Source organism: Loxodonta africana, chromosome 11 (assembly GCF_030014295.1).
Source record: "Loxodonta africana isolate mLoxAfr1 chromosome 11, mLoxAfr1.hap2, whole genome shotgun sequence".
Lineage (NCBI taxonomy): Eukaryota > Metazoa > Chordata > Mammalia > Proboscidea > Elephantidae > Loxodonta > Loxodonta africana.
The window spans coordinates 91,951,791-91,957,790 of record NC_087352.1 but is presented as its reverse complement, the minus strand read 5'-3'; positions in this window follow the sequence as shown (position 1 = coordinate 91,957,790).

Genomic DNA, 6,000 nt, shown 5'->3' with positions numbered 1-6,000 from the left:
AACAAAGATAAATTATTTTTGCTCTGATGAATATGATGTTTTGCGAATTGATGATGAGATCTGTAGAAATACATTCAGTTATGTCTAGAGTCTATACAAATGCTCCACAGTCGAATAGAATAGCCCAGAATTGATGCAGTCCCCAGCCTTTACAGCGCATGGATTTCCACGGTGTCATTCCCGATGCTGGGGGAGATGCAAACGGCTGTGCACAGTTACAGATTGTCCTCACAGCTTTATCCTTCCGTGCGCACATCTAGAGAAATAACTTCTAGAACTTGAAATTTTAGATGAAATGGCGATTTTAAGATATAAACATTTAAAAATAACTTCTAATTCAGCAAAAATCATTATTGCTCATAAAGGTAGCTTATATTCAGTAAGAATATAGTTTGTTCCATGTACTCCTGATATTTCTCAGTTAAGACGTTCTGCTGGTAGAGGTCAGTTATAGAAAATAATTAAATATGTAAAGGTAGGAAATACATATTTTGAGTATTTTAATGACAATCACTTTAATCTAAATTTTAAATGTGCTTCTACTACTTACAAAATATATGTGTGTACATTGTATGTAACAAAACCCAGTGACGTATGTATATATATTTACCTACATTTACCCATTGTATATAGGTAAATATATATACACACATACATACATATCTGTATCTATCTGTCTACACATACGTATTTCCCACCAGAAAAAACACCTCACACCCTGCCTGCTATTGTGGGGATATTAAGGAAAAATCAAATGTCATGAAAATCTAGCTTGTTAAATTGTGATTTGCCTCCATGCTATTATTCATGTTGATCCAGTGTTCAACACACCTTTCCCACCTTCTGGCACCTAGCTGACATTTTCTTCACTTCTCAAGACTCAGCTCTAGTGGCCGTATTGTAGCTCCCTTGTAACACTTGCATTGTGTTCAAATTATTGGGTTTGTGCCTGTCTCAAGAAAATGCTACTGCAAGATCTTGTGATCTAAATTGTATCTAATTCATGTTTTAAGCCCTTTCACCTAGCACAGCACCTACCTGACTCACGATAGAGTTTAAAAATGTATCTTGAACTGGTCTGAGAACTCATGTATTTTACCAAAGGCGAAGCAGCTCGAGCCACAGCCAATTTCAGCCACAGGTGAAATTCTGTTCTTTAGGTTCTGTCTATACAAAACATAGAAATAAGGCAATTATCCAGATAAAACAAAGCGATGACAATAGTCAAAAATCAAAGACAAAGTAGGTTTTTTGGCCCCCATTGCTTCAATTGACCGAATACACCAGTAGCTAATAACTTTCAGATTTTCTTCCTTTAAAAGGGTTATTGTTGTTGTTGTGTGCCACACAGTTGCTTCTGACTCAAAAACCCAAACTGGTTGCCGTAGAGGTGATTCTGACGCATAGTGACCCTATAGGACAGAGCAGAACTGGCCCCATTGTGACCCTAGATTAAGGTAGAGTTTAAACAGAATTGAGTTTTCTCCACTTAGAAGCAATTATTTGTAAATTTGCCCATACGTTTCTTGTCCGTTATCAAAAATTATTAGGTGTTTAGCAATTATTAATATCAAGTGGGATTGTGTCAATAGTACATTATACGGAATTCTTAGATATTGCAAATATACAGACTAATCTCTAGTCATGCATTTGCTGAAAGAATATTTTCTAAGGAGTAAAAAATACTGTGATTTTTCATTTTGAGACACTTGTCTATATACAAAATGGTTGACTAACGATAGAAACCAAGGGCTCATTTGGGAGACATGTAGCTTTCCTAGCAACTTTAGTCTAACTTTATTTTATTTTATTTTTTTTTTCCTTTTCACAGGGTTTACTTTTTCTTTCATCCCCACACCCACCCCTTCTTTCCCTCCCTTGTCCTGACGGTCATCTTTCTCTCCCTTAGTGGGCCTTTGTCACAATGTAGGGTCAGCAGCACAGTTTGCTGAGAGGGGCACATGCTTTGTGATACTCCAGTGAATCTGTAGGAGCTTCCTTAGTCTTTGACTTGCAACCTCATAAGCAGAGAAATTACGTAATCTTAGTAATGAATTGTTTGCCATGCAGGGCCATGTCGTAGACTGGGCTTACTGATGGGGCAAGGGTTGGGAGCCATTTAAAGTTGAATAACAATATATTTTCAGATGGTCAGTGGCCCAATAGAAACCCTAAAGTGCTCCTGGCTCCAGGGTAAAGGCTGAACCCTCTATGTCTCCAGGATGGCGGGCATTACTAACTCCTGCTCAGGCTCAAGCCCATATGGACCCGACAGCCCCAACACAGATAAACAGATGGCACACAGAAAATAAGTAGCTCGTCCAGTCTTTGGAGAGCTGCGGGTAGCTTTTTAACTAAAGTTGTTAGTGCAGATGGACTGGCCAACTTGTGGTGTATTAGAAAAAACGTATCGTTTCCATATCCATTTAAAGAAATGCATTCCTTTTTGAAGAAAAAAAACCACCTCAAAGATGATTTCCCTGGAAAGAAAAAACAAAAATTCTTAGGATGCTTTGTAGAGTTAATCATTCAAAAACTTAATCTAAATTTTCACCCAGTGATTTTCAGCCAAATGATAATAATAAAATAGCCTCAGTCTATAAAAACAAACTCTAAAATATCAACACTGTCCTTTATTTGTCATTAATGAGTTAAAATAGCAACTCTTTAACTCCAGTTCTTAAAACAAGAATATCTTACTTACAAATTGACTAAAATGTATTTTTATAACCTAACAAAAAGACTATTCTGATCAAAATACAAGTACAAATGCTTTGTTTGTACTAAATTTTATGTTGTTGAAGGCTTTCTTTTTTTTTTTTTAATGTTCTCTAGTTCAGGAAAAAAAAACTCAAAAATTTATTTTTATGGTAAAAAGAACTTGAAATGACTAAAGAGAAAACTAGTGCAGACGAAATTTTGTTTAGACTATTTAAATAAATCAAACAGCACCTGATCTTCACTTTGGGTCTTCACCAAGTCTTTCTTCCAGCCCCCTCCTCTAACAGAAGGAGACTTCGTGATGTGGCCAGCCTCAATAAATGGAAACAGAATAATGGTGGCCAAAGACAGCCAAGTAAGCCAGTGTAGGCATTCGTTCGTTATTCTCAATATTACGATGGGATCATGGCGTGCACGCATCTTGCCCTTGCTAGTTTGTTTTCTACCAGGGGGCATTGTAGCAGCCTGAGTCCTCATTTTTTAGGGTCTATTTTTTTTCTTTCTGATACACCTAAATTATAAAGACTTTTTAGTACAGTACGTTTACAGCTGTCTCTAACAGCTGAGTAGTAAATTTAGCCTACTAATTACTTTTCTGTATTTTGCCTTAATAATAGTAGTTAACATTTACTGAGTGTTTATACATGCCAGGAATTATTCTGTGTTCTTTAGGTATATTAGTTTATGTAGTCTTCCTTTAAGTAATTAATTCTATGTGTCAAATGCTATTTATTACCTCCATTTTACAGAGGCAGAAACCCAGGTACAGTGTTAAGCTACTCCTCCAAGTCACACAGTAATACATGGGGACCTCACACATTGAATCAAAATGCTCACACTTTACATTTTTAAACTTAAAATATTCTGTTAATAAAAAGGAAAGCCATATGAAATAATATTATCTGTTTAGCACCTGATTCTTTTTTTAAACAAAACTAATAAACTTCTTAGAGCACTCTCTAGGTACCAAGCCTGTTTTAAGTACTTTACATGTACATCAATTCATTTAACGTTCACTCCAGTCCTAGGAGGTAGGTACCACTATTATTCCCACTGTATGGAAAAGGAAATTGAGCCATGGAGGTTAAGTAGATTGCCCCTGGTCACCCAGGGAGTACATAACAGAAAATCAGGGTAAATATAAAAACTAAACAGCCTTGCCAGTTGTTGGAATTATTTTAATATTCTAGCCCTGTCATTGCTGTATGCCTTTGAACAAATTGCTCTATCTTTCTACTTCTTAGCAGCCTCGTCTATAAATAAAGGGGGCAGGGGATTCATCTCTAAGATCCCTTCAAATAGTCCTACAGATGGGCACAACATGTGTAAGGTCACATCGGAAAAAAAAATTTTTTTTTTGCTTATGCCCAGTTCAAAGACTCTAGCCTTTCTTCTTATGCATTCTAACACTTCTCTGTGTATCTCTAAGCACTGTCTCCAGAAAAGGACCTACCAGGATGCTAAGAAGTTGGACAGTATTATGATGGCCTCCAGAAATGCCAGTCTCAGCTCAGCATCTGCCAACAGGTCCAGATAATCCCCTAAACTCTCTATAAATCCAGGCTTTTTTTCCCCACCGTTTACCAGTTGTTTAACCCTGGGCAAGTATTCCATCATTCTGACCTCAGTGTCTTCCTCTGTAAGATGAGGATAATAATCATCCTACTTGAAAGAATGTACAACAGTACTTGGCCCACAGTAAGTACTGAGTACAATTTAGCATTCCCATTGCAGATCTCTGCTCCTGCAAAAGGGGGAGATGGTGAGTTACTATGGTCCTGACTAAGGAGTCTTCTGAGGTCTGATGAAACCCTGGGCTCCACCCAAGATTTGGAAAATTGAACTTCTTCAGAAAAAAAATAATAAGTAATCCAGTTAAATTGCTCAGTGGTTAAGATAGATACTACTTGATACTGAACTAAATTGGTTTGCTGAAGTTCTTGAATTTCAGAGTGTCTGTGTCTATGATATCAATGTGAGATGGAAGGTATTTAATCTGGCTAACATAACTAGAAAATATAGTTAACCAAACGAAAAACCAAATCCATTGCCTTTGAGTCGATTCCAACTCACAGTGGCCCTATAGGACAGAGTATAACTGCTCCATAGGGTTTCCAAGGCTGTAATCTTTACAAAAGCAGACTGCCACATCTTTCTCCCAGAGGAGTGGCCATGGGTTCGAACCACTGACTTTTCAATTAGCAGCTGAGCACTTAACCACTTCGCCACCAGGGCTCCCTGGCAGTATAGTTACAACTGGTTGAACTAATTTTCCAAAGTTTGTAAGGGACAAATATTGTGTCCTCTCCCCTTTAGGTTAGCTAAGAGTGGTTTTATCATTTGCTAAATGTCATACAGTACATTTTCTGAGGACCCAGAAACAGCTATTTAGACGCCAGAGCTTGTTTTTCCTTTTAAATAACTTGTAAATGTTTTCAGCATATAAATTATGTAGTATGCAAGGGAATAGAGAAGAAAAACCAGAGAAATTTGAAATGCTCTGAAGGTGTGATAAAGCAATTGGGACTGCTGACATTTAACACTACCTATGCCCTGGAGGTGCCCTGGTGGTGCAAAGGTTAAACGCTTGGCTGCTAACCAAAAGGCTGACAATTCGAACCCACCCTGCAGCTCTGTGGGAGAAAGACCTGGCAATCTGCTCCTGTCAAGACTATAAAGATTACAGACAAGAAAACCCTATGGGACGGTTCTACTCTATCACATGGGGTCGCTAGGAGTCAAAAACAACTTAACAGCAACAGTAGCAGGTGGTATCATTACACTTGTTTGTCACTGTTACTAGTAGAAACTCGCTTTTGCTATATACCAGAAAACCAAACCCAGTACCTTCAAGTCGACTCCAACTTCTAGCCACCCTATGGCATAGAGCAGAATTGCTCCCTAGGGTTTCCAAGGCTGTAATCTTTATGGGAGGAGACTGCCACATCTTTCTCACACAGAGCAGCTAGTGGGTTCAAACTGCCGACCTTTCAGATAGAGCTGAGCGCTTTAACCACTGCACCAGCAGGGCTCCTTCTTTTGCTATACAGAAAAGGCAAATAAATGAATTCACAGCCTTCAAGTGAGTTATCAGCTTAATGCACATCCAGTCTGGGAATGAATTAGGTCCTACTAATTACAAGGAGCGCTGGTGGCGCAGTGGTGAGGAGCTTGGCTGCTAACCAAAAGGTCAGCAGTTCAAATCCACCAGCTGCTCCTGGGAAACCCTATGGGACAGTTCTACTCTGACCTGTAGGGTCGCTATGAGTACGAATCAAC